Consider the following 17,317-nt stretch of genomic DNA (forward strand, 5'->3'; position numbering starts at 1 on the left):
CACATGTCTATCCACATTTTCTATATTTAATTCCAAACTTTAAACATTTTGAATCAACTCTGCAACAATCTCTGTTGGTCAAAAAATAAGATTTTAAAAAGAACTACTACATAAATATCAATACTGAATATCGAATCAATATAAAATAAAAAATTTCACTATATCTCTCACATCAGAACAAAATGGTGCAATTTCAATATTCCAAAACTCATGTATATACAAACTCAGGCCTTTCCCCTCCTAGAGGCCAAATATTCACAGTATGTCCCCAACAGACCCAATAAAATCAACCCTTGCATTACAGCTCATCTCCATGTAATTCCTCTGCATGGAATTCTGCTAGCGCTAACCCCCTTAGCTGGCCGCATTCCTCTGTTCCACGTCGGGCGCTGAGCAGCTTCAGATAAGAGCCTCTCTGATTAGCCGCCCGCGTTCTTGTCATTGCTGCAGAAAATACACAATCCCAAAAGACCCCTCTGCCCCCTCGCTGGTATTTATGACTCTCACATCTCTGAACTCCAAAAATAGGGAGTTTAAAAGGGGCAAGAGGAAATAGCTACAGGTAAAAAGAGACAGAGAGAAAGATAGAGCGAGTGAGAGAATTACTGTAGTATTTGAAGAGCAGCTAGGGCACATGAAAGTGAAAGAGAGGTGGAAACTACACCAGGATAGAGGTGGAAGATCTGATCTTCTTTGAAAAAGAGAAAGTGACAAAAAAATAATAAGAAACAGCCACATTTGCATTAACCTTTAAAATGTCATCTTTACCAACAGGAAGGAGAATAAAACAAAAACAAATGTGATCTTGTGGCAGGAAGACGTTGTAAAACACAACTAAAGACATCCATCTGAATGCGTATGGCTGTCAACAAGAAAAACTTTGAAAAACCTAGATAAATTAGTCTCACTCGCTAATCGACTATCTGAATTTTTAGTGTAAATCCACATTATTTTTATAGTTCTAAAATCTTATTATATGTATTTTTTACTTCCAAGAAACAACCGAGACAAATATGACACTTAGTAGATACATTTCAAGCTAGAAAAGCTGTTTCTTTCATCTTATGCAGAGTTCACACTGCACGATTTTCAAAGTTGTCGTATCACCGTTGTTATCACACTGCACAACTATCTGGGGTAGCTTTCAGCTGCTGCTGTGTTCACATTGCGTGATGGATCGGCGACAAGAGGTTACACACTGCATGACTTTACAATAGAGAGAGTCACTGACAACTCTGTCTGGTCTGCAAACTACGTTTCACAACCAAACGCAAACGAGAAGTCATAAGGTAATAACACAAGATCACGCTGATATTGTGGTCTATAACTCCTCCCTGAACTTCTCACTGCCCTGTATCTTGCTCTCTCATTGGTCATCGCCAATATATTTTTCAGTCAGAACTCATTTCACACAGCAGGGTTTTGAATCGGTCCAGATATTTAGCAAGCCAAATATTTCACGGGCGTCGGCGATTCTCTCAGATCGCATCTTTGATAATTAACACCGCATGATTGTCACTCACGTGAACGAGCACCAGTTTGCCTCCAATTTCAGGCATTTGTTGGCGATTTCGCAAAACCTGTCAGCGAGTGGAAATCGGGGCTAAAATCTTGCAGTGTGAACTCGGCATTAGGAGACTTCTAGTCTCCTAAGCAATGAAAATTTATTTGAATACATTTTCAAAAAGTTATCACAAATCTGGATTTTGGTTTATCGTTATAGGTATGGAGTGCAGGGGGAAAAAAATTAAAGCATTAAAGCACAAGGCTGCAACATAAAATGTGAAAAAATTAAGGGGTCATACCGTATACAGACATTAAGCAAAAAAGCAACTGTAAAATTCCAAAGGAATTTTAAAAGAAACACAAAAGACAAATGTTGACAGATATATTTTCAGTGTATGAATGAGCAACCTCAAAGCAATAATGTCTTCCTCGGGGCACGCAAGAACACAGGTTTGACTCAGCTACTTCATTTTGGTGGCATACCAGCTGCTCAATACAGCGCCCCTCGGCATCACCAACATGTGGTTTTAATCCACACATTTCACACAAATTGCCGTCCCTGTCAGTCTCAGACAGAAACCAGTTACTAGCCACTTTAGAGTAGTTTGATAATTGCCACTTATTTGTGTGTCAAGTTTCCCACAACCGTGAAAAGACTAGCGAAAAATCACACTGTGTGATAAAAACGCACTACACTCACAGTATTGTTTCTGCTTTATATCAAAGATGTGGTCTACCCATCCATCACAATGAAACACCTAATCTAAAATAAAAAATAAAAAAATCTGAATAATTTAAACCTGCAACATAATATTTCACACGACACTATTACAAAACAAACTTCTCCAATCTAATTCAGATCATTCAGCAACATACCAAATAAATGATTGTTTTCACACAGATCTTTCAAAACAATTCTCCTTGGCTGCCATTGGTCAGTCAAACAAATAGCCCCAACCTGAACTTACACAATTGGCTGACGCTGTTGCTATGCTAGGCTAATTAGGAATCAGCATAGTCACAGAAACTTTAAACTTCTAGGAAATTAACCAAGAAATTGCTTATTCCTCTGCATATCTCTGCATAAACCTACAAAAGAGGAATTGTTTTATCTTAGAACACCATCTGATATGCTATGTTCTGAGTCTCGGCATGATTGTGCATGTGATACAGCTTTTACATAACAGTGCAGTAAACAAAAAAATAATACTTAGTGACTTACATTTTAGGTACATTACTGCCTGCCCTGTTACTTCTGTTCTGCCAATGAATAAGTTCCAAATAAAGCCACAGCAAAGTAATTTTGTACATCTCTGAACAAACACAGGTGGTTGTGTTTGATTCCTGAATAAATCTGCATTTCTGAATGAATTGCTTGAATGATTCAATGAATCATTTGAATGAACAATTCAAAGACTCGCTTAAAAAGACCTACCAGCGTCAATTGCGTCCTCTCCCGTGGTCTCATGGGAGAGTAAAGTGTCTATTGTATGCACGCTTCCGAATTTCACCAGAAGCATTAAGTCATCCTAGGTTGATGAGCCTACTCTTTTGTGAGTACTGCGAATTCAGACATAGTTATTTTTTCAAGTTTTTCAGGTGAGTTACCGTGACTTGAATTCAAACATTTCAAATCTAATAATAATCTAAAATAAAATCTAATCTAAATCTAATCTAAAATATAATATCTAAAAATAACGGTATGAACTATAATGGTATACTCAGATAATGCACAATATTATTTTGGAATTATTAAAAAAATAAAAAAATATTAGACAATCTCCTCACCTTTTAAAGCCTCTGGCCCTATACAGTGAACAATATTTTGAGCCATGTATCGTGATTATATCGTATCGTGATACAGCGATTCTGCAATAATCGATATATTTCTAGAAAATCCTATTCTGATACATCATGATATCGGTCTAACAAAATGCCTGTTAAAGGGTTAAGTTTTCTTTCTTTATTCAAGTCCAAACTATTAGAAAACGGCAAAAAAAAAAGTTCTGTAAATCAATTTTAACATAAAAATTAATCATCAGGCTAAATTAATCATTTTATTCTTGGACTTATTAAAAGCTTACACTTTTCTTTTTCTCTGTGTGTAAACAAATATATTTAACTACTTATCAAATTATATATAAATTTATATATAATATAAACCTGGTACATTTCAAAATTTACCTGGAGTGCTTTCTCAACCTTTCTACTCCTCATCATAAAAACGGAGCCCCACACGAAGAAATAGCCGTTCACATCGTCTTTTGCGTGCTCAGGTTCTTTATTTCAAATGTAGATGCGCGGCAAGCACACACACACTGCACACTTCTGCGCCGCATTGTGGCTCTGACAAGGTTTTGTTTCGTCCTCCATGCCATAGGTGCAGAATTATGTTTCTGCTGGTCGGTGCCCACTGTTCACACTGCATAACGCGCACTTGTAATATCTGAGAGAGAGGATCCAGTTTTGTTCACATAAAACTGGACGCACCGGCGGCGTTCTCTCTCACTCATATAGTGAGGGAAATCCACCTGCGATCCGAGCAGAGAGGTTAGGCTACTCATGAACTGAATATTCGCTCTGCAATAATAACGTGCTTATGGTCTACGCTGATAGCTGTACCGGGGCAGTTTTTTGGTTTTCATCTCCATAAACATGTATATAGCAGTAAAGCTAATACAGTGGCTGGAAATCTGTTTATCCTTCGGTTCCTCATGTTTCCCTATCTTCATAGAGAATGCGGTTCATGGAACTTGCTCAGAGTCAGAGTGCTTTTGGAAAGCTGGAAATGGCGCGGCCGCGATTTCCAAGCATTTTTAGACGCTATGAACAGGGAAATCTATTTAGAGCACCTTATTGTATTAATAAAAAAAAAAAAAACTTATTGTATTAATTAAAATATCGATATTTGGCGCCAGATATCGATTCTCAAAATCGCATGGAGAAGGATCGCGATATATATCGCCATATTGATTTAATGTCCCCAGTGTTGCCAACTAATTTTCAGAGAAAGTTGCTAAAGGAAGGTCAATTTGTTGCTAGAAGTTGCTAAATGACGTTGTGATGTCATTGCGCGATGACGTCATTGCGTAATCACGGCGCAAAATTGTGTCACAACATCAAATCTCAGCAAAAATATATTTTATATATGTTCATTTAGATTTGTTTGTAAAATAATATGCATAATATAATATTAAAATATAAATAACTGTATTTTAAAAAACGTTGAATTATTGAACACTTACATTTTTGAATGATTACAATTTAAGGTTTGCTTTTTTTTAATAGCTAGTAAAATAACACATTCTCAACAATTATGCTTTAAGCAGTGTATTAGTAGTTAGTATGCTACACTCCAAGAAAAGGCTGTAAAAATAGGGCACAATCTATGTTAATAAGAAAGAATTTTACGTATTGGTTTTTTACCTGCATTTTAAATTACGCATTGTGTTTTCGGGTTACAGGGTTACAATGGATAATGTATAACGTCCTGGAAAATTACTAGCAGCCTATATTTTCCATTTTTCTTACAGCATACTAACTGATCAACAATCGCAAGTACAAGCTATAACAAAGTGTAGCCTATCATAGATGAACAATTATTCAATTATTCAGTTGTTATCATTATTATTATTATTATTATTATTATTATTATTATATTGAAGAAATGCAAATAGCAGCTAATTCAATTCACGTGATGTGTGTACTGCTAGGCATCTTTGGTTTTCTTTTTGCGTAATTACGATGGAAAATGTGTGTCTTTTTATTGTCTGAGTCACTTATCAAAAGTTGCTAAAAGTTGCCAAATAAATTTTAAAAAATTGCTAAATTTGTTGCTAGGTGCTTTTGGAAGAAAAAGTTGCTAGGGTAGTCTGAAAAGTTGCTAAATTTAGCAACAAAATTGCTAAGTTGGCAACACTGAATGTCCCACCCCTATTTATTAGTGGTGCCGGTGTTTTTTTTCAAAACCCCTAACCCTTAAATATTAAACATCAGTGCATAAAAATTAGCCACACCTTAGCAACCACACAGCAATGCTCTTGCATCCAACCACAAAAACTAGCAATGTCACGGCAAGTTTTGCACAAGCAAGTGCCAGTCACACTAAAAATGAAATTATAAGTCTTCTGCTCACAGTAAATACTCTTTATACTGGGTTTTGATTGCTTTACTGCATATTATTACACAGTTATTTACTGTGCTGTTTGTATGCGTTTCAGCTGCTATTGCACTCCGCAGGATTGAACACATTTACCACCACCTTGATTGTGCAGCAATAAAGAGGTGTGAATCCTGAAGCTGGACCTCATCCTGAAGACAATGACCTACCCAAGACAGGACAATTTAAGGGAGTGGTCTGCCTGCGGCGGTCTCCCTTTTGACCCGGCAGCACGGGAAGAGCCGGAGGAGATCGGGATGATTTAGAGCTCTTCTCTTAGACGTGCTGACAAGGTTAGAGGGTCAACACAGACATTAACAGGTCAGTGTGTGGCCCACTTGGGGACAATTACTCCTGGCCGCGGCTAAGTGGACACTTGATTGAACACGACAGTGCTGGGAATGCGCCATCCCTATAGATAACAATTCTAAGGACCATTTAGGATAAAAAGCCCTTGTGATACGCGCCTTTATGGCCCAAATTCATCTTTCTTTGCGCTTTTAAAAAAGAATGTTGGCAGTGTGATCGAGGGGTTATTCTCTGGGCACGAGGAAGAGAAACATTAGAGAGCGCTTGCATCTTTTGATGCTTTCAAAGAGATCACACAAGAGCAAATACAAGGTGAGGGGGTTGCTGGAGGAATCCGTGAGATGGTTTATCTCAGTTTAGAAGATTATTTCCTTATCACGCTGAGCCTGTTAATATGTATTTTGATTGTTTTGTTTGGGTTTATAGTCGATTACAAGCTGCGATATAATTAAATTCCAAAGGAGAATCCACAGCATTTACATTTTGATGATTGAGGTTATATGCATATCCAATTATTACTGTTATTTGTAAGGTGCTAAACAATCATTTTTACTGCCTGTAAAAAAAAATAATAATAATAAAATAAATTTAAAAAAAAAACATATCTGGCTTGACTTTTACACACTGGCATCTTCCAGTACAGAGAAGCGACAGACAGATTCAAACCCCCCTCGACTTTTACCTTTCACTTTTAAAACAAAACAAACAAAAAACAAAAAGATCTCCACCCACATGCTCTCTTTCTTTTTCGAGAAAGCACACTTTTGATAAAGCATTAAAAACAAGATATAAAATTAAAAATTAAAAAATTGTGATCACACCGTGATCTTTCACTTCATGAGTTGGAGTTTGAATGAAATGAAACCGTTTCAAACGAAAAAGGAATTTACTCAATTAAAACTGAAAGAAAAAAATTTCACTGTTTGTTACACTATAACATTACAAAATGTAACGGATTGCCAAAAAAAACAAACAAAAAAAAATCTGTGACTTGCAGCTTCTTATGGGGTGAGCATATGTTTAGTAAAAAGCATGCGAAATGAAAACAAGGTCTGTGGGTTGTTGTAAGCTGAGCTTGAATTGTGAAGGTTTCGGGGCTATGGATTGTTGGATTGTTTACTTAAGTCTTGGCAGCAGAAAATCATCTCCACATTGTCCTGCTCCTGCTGTCGGCCCTGGGCAGCATCGATTGCAGCTGTAGCATGTTACGGAGATGCAGAGGACACAGTTCACTTAAGCCAGGGCGCACGCTTTTAAGAGTTTTGCCACAGTTTTGTTGTTGAAACTAATTTCAAGAATCATAAGAGATTGCTTTGAAGTCATAGAGCAAAAGTTCTGATATTATCTAACACTTTTTTGACATTGCCAATAATATTGCTGTACTGTTTCAACTTTGTCAATAAGGATGTCAAAAGTAGAATGGCCAGTCAAAACTGTCAACTGTGACCAAAGTCTGCAAAAACGTATATTGAAAAGCCATGGCCATTACGAAAGATTTCACCAAGTTCATTTTGTACCATCTCACAAGCTGCACAGCTATTGTGCGGCCCACCTACATGCCATGAAGTGTGGCAGAAAATAAGAGGTTGGGTTGAAAGGTGAAAGTGAGAAAAGGATGGACACAAAGCAAAAAGAGAGCGAAAGAAAAAGAGAGAGGAATAAATAGATATCAAAAGGGGATGCAGAGAGCTTGAGGGAGTGAAAAGAGATAGAAAACACCACACCTGTCTTCCACACCTCCTAAAAATAGAATTGTGTTCAAAAAGACCATAGAGCGAGAGAGAGGGTTGAAAAACCACTTATCCTAGTACCCGCTGGACTATCCCATTACCATGAGAGCCCAACTACAGACATTTCCCTTTACCACGAAGCATGCAGAGGCACTTGGAAGTGATGTACTCGCAAAAGGAAGTGAGCAGAGGAAGCGAGCATCTCCTCTTTTTACCTCTCTCCCCTCCGCCCTCATTAACTGGGCTCCTTTCCAATTCATTTAGGAAGCCCCCGAGAGCCTGCCTTCCCCTGGAATTTACCGAAATGACACAACATTAGCAGATTTGCATATGCAAAACGGGTCAAGCAACAGGCACTCGCTGCTCAATTGACCTATTGCTTGTTGTGGCAAGCCGAGTTATTCCCGCGGAACAATTCTGTAACCAAGTGGGCGTCATGCGAGTGCCATCTGGGTAACACTTATTTAAGGCTGGCAGAAGTCCCGTGGCAGCCCGCCTGGCGAGGAGGAGGAAAGGGGGAATAAATTGCATCATTTACTTGACATCCATTTGCCGTCGTGCCCGTTTAAAACCCATGACTAAATAATTTGGTTATTCGACTGCCAGTTACCACTGTCATCCAAATTGTGCGGTGCACGCGACACACGGCAAGATTGTCAAATGCTCTGATAAAGGACAAGCCTGTGATGTTTAACCATGCGAAAAACGTATCTCCGTAAGCATATTTACAACCGGCAATCTATTTTAACTAAAGACTCCTTCCAGAATGGTGCTATGTTACAATTATGATAACGAACTCATTTTTATCCAAGCAAGCGGTTCAGAAATTGTCGAGTACACCAGATTGGGATTGTAGAAAACAACAGGGATTGAAGTACCAAATTTAAGGATCCAAATGATAGGAGACACAATAAACAATGAACAGAATGGAACAGTAATTTTAAACTTTATAACGTAGATCTTATCTCTTTAGGTGCTTCAGAATTCACTTGGTTGCATTTGGATTTGAATGTTGAAATTCTACTCTGTTTTTGCTGCTTCCTCCACATTTAACTGATTGCTTTGAGTGTTTTTAATGCAAAACTGTGGTAACTAAACCAAAATGTTTTTTTAATGGCTGATATGGGTAACTAAGGAGTGCTGTGACTGATTGCCCATATAATAGCAATACAGGCCTTATATGTTAAAGAGAATTATCAAAGATTATCATCCAATGCTAATAAACTCAGAATATATACAAGTATGGGCTGATATATCAGTGGTTAACCAAAAAAACAAAAAAACAAACAAGTGGGCAAAAAGGCCATGTTAGCATTGATTAGTATTACGAATTAGCATTGCAATCCCTTTTAAATGAAAAAAGCTGGTGCAAAAGGAAAAGGTATGAAGTTCCTTACTGTATCAGGAGGTAAACTGACAGGTGATCGTAGGCTGTGCACATAAATCCCTTTAGTCTTGTTGAAGTGCCTGAAACCACAAATATAAAAATGTCAACAGTCAGTGTGGCAGGTCTTAGGGATATGATTTTTGTGACTTTACTATAAATTAAGGAACAAAGAAATAGCTTTCATGAAATAGGTTTCATTTTATTTTGAAAATGCATCTATTTTATGAATCAAAGTTGAATTTGCTGTAACCGTTACACTACATAATAGAAAACAAAAAAAAAAAGTGCATTATAACAATAAACTGCAAGCGATAAACCCTCCAGAAATATCCATTCAATCACTGTAAACAATTGCATATCAAGTACACAGAAATGCACTCAAAATTCCCATCTCGCCGCTCTATAATATTAAATCATAAGATTGATTCTCTCATTTTCAAACTTTGAAGTTCACTCGGCAATGGCCAGTTGATCAATCCACGCCTCAGAAGATCGTACATTATGCTCATTCATAACATCAAAATGCTTTTAGAGAAATATCCAGTAATCCCCAAGTACATTTCTCAGGCCTCTTTCTCAACACTCACAAAGCTTTGCTCTGCACTAGGAAAAACAAAGAACCAACAAATGGTTATTATTTTTTTCTTTTTTCTTTAGAGCTTGGATATCAACACCTGTTTGACTAAGTACGTGTAAAGACAGCGCTTGGATTTTTGTCAGGAACTTTCTGGACCTAAAATAATGTTGTCATGGCATTTCAGTAAACATTTCAATTTGCTTGGGTAAACTGGTGCACAAAGAGCAAAACCACCTGTATGGCAACTCCTGGATATAACAGCGTGTCAGAAGCACAAAACTCAGCACGTTTTCCAGCCTTGAGAGTGCGTCAAGCTCAGACTGGGCTGTGTCCAAGAGCTGTGAAGAGCATCTTTTAAACAGCTTCTTGAAGTGAGGTGACAATGACTCAAAACGATTCACTTTCAGTTGCTTTCTCAAAGAGGCAAGCAAAAAAAGGCTGTACGTGTGAGCTTTCATGTGAATGAGGCAGGTTTGCTTCTGAGTTGAGCGTTTAAGATAATTACCGTACTTTCATAATGATCCATCCAATAAGGCCTTACATATATCAAATAAACAAGCAACAACACGTCAATTAAGACCACCCGAATTGCTTCGAAGTTCAAACCAGCAAATAGGCCACATTTTGGTATAAACACACATACAGATGTAAACAGAAGATCAAAGAAAAGTTCCATCGTTTTTCGCCTTTGAATTCATTTGAACATTCAATTGGAAAAAAAGAAACCTTCTCGCAAAACTAATTAACATGCATGCTATGATAAGGTAATTAGTACTCGAGCTGGTTTCCTGATTAAACATACTCTAATTGAGAGCATGCTGCTATTGAGAGGGAGGAAAAACTCTATTCCCTTGGAGGGCACTTAAACGATGTCCCTTTCACAAACACGTAAGCAGAGACAAAACGACTCGAAGACTGGGACAAAATGCACATTAATTACCAGTCAACAATATTGGCAACTACTCTATCCTTTCTGGTGCATGTTTCTCCATTATATACAATGCTTATTAGAGAATATTTTAAACACAGTGTTCAGAACTTGTTACTCTGATGGTAAGTGTTGAAGAATGAATGAATGAATTAATAAATTAATTAATTAATAATAATAATACAATAATAATTAAAGCATTGTATTTACACTGGGAATTAAAATTTTGTAATAATTAAGATTTTTTTTATGTTTTTGAAAAAAAGTTTCTTATGCTCACCAATGCTGCATTTATTAGGTCAAATATACTACAGGAACAGTAATATGTTAGAAATTAAAATAACAGTTTTCCATTTAAAGATATTTTAAAATGTATTTCTTTCATGGAAAAGCTGAATTTTCAGCAGCAATAGTTTCAGGAAACATTCTAACATGCTGATTTGCTGCTCAAGAAACCTACAGTATCTCACAGAAGTGAGTACACCCCTCACATTTTTGTAAATATTTTATTATATCTTTTCATGTGACAACACTGAAGAAATGACACTTTGCTACAATGTAAAGTAGTGAGTAGTGTTGTCATGGTACCAAAATTTCAGTATTCGGTACCGATACCAGTGAAAATCCACGGTTCTCGGTACCAATTTCGGTACCACATGCTAATTAAAAAAACACACTATTTTTAATAATAAAGTCAAACAAAAATAAAATGTACGAAAATCAATGCCGTTCTTTATACTTATTTAAATTGTGTTTCAGGTTTTTCCGCAAGTAATAAAAGTATGAAAAACAGTAAACAAGTTTTACCCAAATTTAATTTGTCTTTTAATTAATTAAATTTAAATACATTTAATTTATTTGGTAAATAAAGGGGATTTACTATAAAAATTTAAATATGGAAGAAATATTGTGTGATTTCTTTAAAAATAAATATTTATAATTTTTTTTTCAACAGTAGTAATAGTATCACATACATTCTACTAAATAATAGTAATATATTTCTGGCACAATGTCTTTAAGAAACTTTTATTTTGATGGGTTGCCGTGAATAATTTACATTTCTGTGTGTAGCTATATGATATGACGCTGGTTTTACTCATATGAAACGGTAAAATGCTCGTGAAGTGACTCTCAGAGCAGTTCTGTCGATGTTGTTTATGTATTTATGTCCTCATTGAGCCGGCAGATGCTGAAATCATCGCGAGCGTGCTTCAGTGTGTATAGTAAAAAAACAAAAAAACGTGCGTCTCTGCCTTTCATTCATTCATTCATTCATTCACACATAAAGAGACTCGCAGAACATGCGGGATTCATATCTGAATCGACTTTTGCAGCTTAATATTTACAGATACTAGTCCGTGTCACGATTTGATTTAAGTGTAATGACCTACTTTTGATTAATTCATCCAAACTTTGACAAATTCCATGACATTCCGTGCTAAACTGTAAATTCCGTTTTTATAACAGGATTCTGAGATTCCGTCTGCGTTTTCTGCATTGCAGGAATCATAGGGCCGTACGCGTCAAGAACCGGGTTGACCAGGTACTCGGTACCACCGGTACTTAAAAAAACCTGGTACCGTGACGTTTTCATTTTTTTAGTACCGACTTGGTACCGAAATACCGGGTCTTTTGACATAAAGATGGCGTAGGCTATAAGAAGATTGCCAAGACCCTGAAACTGAGCTGCAGCACGGTGGCCAAGACCATACAGCGGTTTAACAGGACAGGTTCCACTCAGAACAGGCCTTGCCATAGTCGACCAAAGAAGTTGAGTGCACGAGCTTAGCATCATATCCAGAGGTTGTGTTTGGGAAATAGACGTATGAGTGCTGCCAGCATTGCTGCAGAGGTTGAAGGGGTGAGATGTCAGCCTGTCAGTGCTCAGACCATATGCCTAATTGGTCTGCATGGCTGTCGTCCCAGAAGGAAGCCTCTTCTAAAGATGATGCACAAGAAAGCCTGCAAACAGTTCGCTGAAGACCATGTCCTGTGGTCTGATGAGACCAAGATAAACTTAGTTGGTTCAGATGGTGTCAAGCGTGTGTGGCGGCAACCAGGTGAGGAGTACAAAGACAAGTTTGTCATGCCTACAGTCAAGCATGGTGGTGGGAGTGTCATGGTCTGGGGCTGCATGAGTGCTGCCAGCACTGGGGAGCTACAGTTCATTGAGGGAACCATGAATGCCAACATGTACTGTGACATACTGAAGCAGAGTTGGGCCGCAGGGCAGTATTCCAACATGAAAACGACCCCAAACACACCTCCAAGACGACCACTGCCTTGCTAAAGAAGCTGAGGGTAAAGGTGATGGACTGGCCAAGCATGTCTCCAGACCTAAACCCTATTGAGCATCTGTGGGGCATCCTCAAATGGAAGGTGGAGGAGAGCAAGGTCTCTAACATCCACCAACTCCGTGATGTCGTCATAGAGGAGTGGAAGAGGGCTCCAGTGGCAACCTGTGAAGCTCTGGTGAACTCCATGCCCAAGAGGGTTAAGGCAGTGCTGGAAAATAATGGTGGCCACACAAAATATTGACACTTTGGGCCCAATTTGGACATTTTCACTTAGGGGTGTACTCACTTTTGTGGCCAGTGGTTTAGACATTAATGGCTGTGTGTTGAGTAATTTTGAGGGGACAGCAAATTGACACTGTTATACAAGCTGTACACTCACTACTTTACATTGTAGCAAAGTGTCATTTCTTCAGTGTTGTCACATGAAAAGATATAATAAAATATTTACAAAAATGTGAGGGGTGTACTCACTTCTGTGAGATACTGTAGGTTTCTTGAGCAGCAAATCAGCATGTTAGAATGTTTCCTGAAACTATTGCTGCTGAAAAATCAGCTTTTCCATGAAAGAAATACATTTTAAAATATCTTTAAATGGAAAACTGTTATTTTAATTTCTAACATATTACTGTTCCTATAGTATATTTGACCTAATAAATGCAGCATTGGTGAGCATAAGAAACTTTTTTTCAAAAACATTAAAAAAATCTTAATTATTCCACAATTTTAATTCCCAGTTTAAATACAATGCTTTAATTATTATTGTATTATTATTATTAATTAATTTATTTATTCATTCATTCATTCTTCAACACTTACCATCAGAGTAACAAGTTCTGAACACGGTGTTTAAAATATTCTCCAATAAGCATTGTATATAGTGGAGAAACATGCACCAGAAAGGATAGAGTAGTTGCCAATATTGTTGACTGTTAAACCGCTGTATGGTCTTGGCCACCGTGCTGCAGCTCAGTTTCAGGGTCTTGGCAATCTTCTTATAGCCTACGCCATCTTTATGTAGAGCAACAATTCTTTTTTTCAGATCCTCAGAGAGTTCTTTGCCATGAGGTGCCATGTTGAACTTCCAGTGACCAGTATGAGAGAATGAGAGCGATAACACCAAATTTAACACACCTGCTCCCCATTCACACCTGAGACCTTGTAACACTAACGAGTCACATGACACGGGGGAGAGAAAATGGGTAATTGGGCCCAATTAATTGGATGAATTAATCAAAAGTAGGTCATTACACTTAAATCAAATCGTGACACGGACTAGTATCTGTAAATATTAAGCTGCAAATGTCGATTCAGATATGAATCCCGCATGTTCTGTGAGTCTCTTTGTGTGTGAATGAATGAATGAATGAATGAAAGGCAGAGACGCACGTTTTTTTGTTTTTTTACTATACACACTGAAGCACGCTCGCGATGATTTCAGCATCTGCCGGCTCAATGAGGACATAAATACATAAACAACATCGACAGAACTGCTCTGAGAGTCACTAAAGACATTGTGCCAGAAATATATTACTATTATTTAGTAGAATGTATGTGATACTATTACTACTGTTGAAAAAAAAATTATAAATATTTATTTTTAAAGAAATCACACAATATTTCTTCCATATTTAAATTTTTATAGTAAATCCCCTTTATTTACCAAAAAAATAAAATGTATTTAAATTTAATTAATTAAAAGACAAATTAAATTTGGGTGAAACTTGTTTACCGTTTTTCATACTTTTATTACTTGCAGAAAAACCTGAAACACAATTTAAATAAGTATAAAGAACGGCATTGATTTTCGTACATTTTATTTTTGTTTGACTTTATTATTAAAAATAGTGTGTTTTTTTAATTAGCATGTGGTACCGAAATTGGTACCGAGAACCGTGGATTTTCACTGGTATCGGTACCGAATACTGAAATTTTGGTACCATGACAACACTACTCACTACTTTACATTGTAGCAAAGTGTCATTTCTTCAGTGTTGTCACATGAAAAGATATAATAAAATATTTACAAAAATGTGAGGTGTGTACTCACTTCTGTGAGATACTGTATATGTATATAAAAGAAACATAAAAATCTAAATTTATATTTTGTAACATATATAATTAACATATAATATATAATTACATACACACACATACATATATATATATATATATATATACATATATATGTATACACACACAGAGCTCGAATTGAGGGGGGATGCGGGGGATGGCATCCCCCTGGTCGAAAAAAATGACAAAAAGCATCCCCTCTGTAAAACCACCATCCCCCCTTACCATCCCCTTTGGATTATTCATTTTGTGTATTATATAAAACTTATCATGCACATGAAATGTTAAAATTCTCTACTTAAGATCATTTACGATCTAAATATCGGCGATTGGCCAATCAGAACTCGGTACTGTAACAAGCTGCGCACAAGCGGAAGCAATTCTTCATTTTTCGCGCAAAATGGTTCAAGCGCAACATTTGAAGTTCTTTTAAAAGAAGAAAATTATTTTTCCTTGATTAGAATTTAAAGACATTCTCCTTACATCATGTATGTGTGACTGTGAGGGACTGAGAGAGAATAGGAGAGCTGATATTATCCAACTTTGAGAAAAAAAAACACATCTTGAGAGTCAAGCATTCACTGCGCGATGAAACCCATTAGAATACAGTTAGAATGCCCTTATAATTCCAGCAATGAAACAAAAAATAGCCATGTATGAGTTTTTACGTTTTTATATTCATTGCACAAGCAATGTACTTTTCTGTATATCAGCACATGTGCGCGAGGCCGCAAGCACAAATGTGCTTTTAGTTTTACACAACAGTGCAGAACAACACAGTGTTTCATACCGTGAATTAATCAGTTTTGAACTAATTGAATGAGCCAGTGATTCAACGGTCCATTCAGATGGACTCACTTGTTTCGTTTCTGTTTAATCAGCCGTTTTGAACGAATCGTTTGATATGAATGATTCAGTAAGTCATTTATTAAAAAAGGGACTTGCTGCCACCTACTGGCAGTTGTATTGTCATGTTTATTAATTCATGACAGACTTAAACCAGCTAAGGTGCCAGCACAAAAACACATTCAGCAAAATATTGTTTAATTATCATCAATACTGACCAAAATTCCTCTATTTCAGGCCCCGGAAGGGGGAAAAAAACAACTTAGAAATAACAGTTCATTTAATAAGGCTAATTTTTCATTAAATAGAAACCTTTTTAAAAATGAGACCAATTTTGTATTCATTGTGTAAAATTAGCCAGAAGAACATCCCCCCCAATCACACCATCCCCCCTGATTTTTTTTAATTCGACCACTGTGTATATATATATATATATGCTGACAGAGACTCGCACTGTTTAATGTGTTTGAGATGTGCTGTATTCCTAAATGCATAACTTACATTTCACATGTATATTCTCCACCTGTAAATGTTAGAAAGCTATGGAAATATTTCCATTTTGCTGTCAGAAGTGCATGAGCCTTCTGCTTTGAGATTCTCCGCTAAACTTCACAGACTTCATTGAACGAGTGCCGCCACGCGCAATGAAATAGGAGCCAGTGTTTCCCCAATCATTATTTTAGGGGGGCGGCCCGCCCCTTGAAGGTCAAGTTAATTTTATTTAATTTTATTTTCTCTATAGCGCTATATATTTCTCTATATATTTAAACAAACTAAATAGCCTTATGTTATTTATCTTATTTACACGACGGCATGTCATTTCTGTCTCTACGCTGCGCTCTCTGTATCGCGCACAGCGGAGTTCCGCCCCGATTCGCGTGCACACACACACACACACACACACACACACAAACGTAAGCGCACACAGAAGTGAGCACACTCCCACTCCTATTTGTAAATATTAAGCCGCAAAACGACTATTTAAATATGACTTCTGCCTGTCTCTGTGCTAATGTATGGCGCAGATGCGCGGGTTTGTTTACTGCTCATACAGAAGCCCGCGTGACGCTTACAGTGATATTAACGTCTGCCGCCTCACTAAATGAGGACATAAATACATGAACAACGTCTCCAGAACTGCTCTGAGAGTCACTTCATGAGCATTTGACTGTTTCATTTGAGAAAAACTATCATCATATATACACACAGAAATGTAAAATGTATTCACGGCAACCTGTCAAAATAAAAGTTCGGTTTCACTTGAAGACATTGGGCAGAAATATATTACTATTGTTCAGTAGAACGTACGTAATAGGCTACTACTACTAAAACCTTACCTTTAAGGTATACTCATACAATGCCTTCAATGTTATTATCAATAGTAAATCCCCTTTATTTTCCAAAAAATAAGATGCGTTTAATTTTTATTCATTAAAATATAAATTAAAGGAATGTCGGAAAAAAACGGAACACAAAGCGGTTTTAGATTGCAATTTTATGTTAGAATG

The 17,317-nt window shown here is 37.0% G+C and overlaps 1 protein-coding gene across 1 annotated transcript in view; it reads right to left on the reverse strand.

The window, feature by feature from the left end:
- The window catches only part of foxp1b (forkhead box P1b), a 185,116-nt gene that overhangs the window by 163,048 nt on the left and 4,751 nt on the right, over positions 1-17,317 (reverse strand). The window contains 1 exon segment of the mRNA XM_058779593.1: positions 9,102-9,171. The gene's annotated coding sequence lies outside the window, so the exon portion shown is untranslated.

This window comes from Onychostoma macrolepis, chromosome 06 (genome assembly GCF_012432095.1).
Source record: "Onychostoma macrolepis isolate SWU-2019 chromosome 06, ASM1243209v1, whole genome shotgun sequence".
NCBI classification, from domain to species: domain Eukaryota; kingdom Metazoa; phylum Chordata; class Actinopteri; order Cypriniformes; family Cyprinidae; genus Onychostoma; species Onychostoma macrolepis.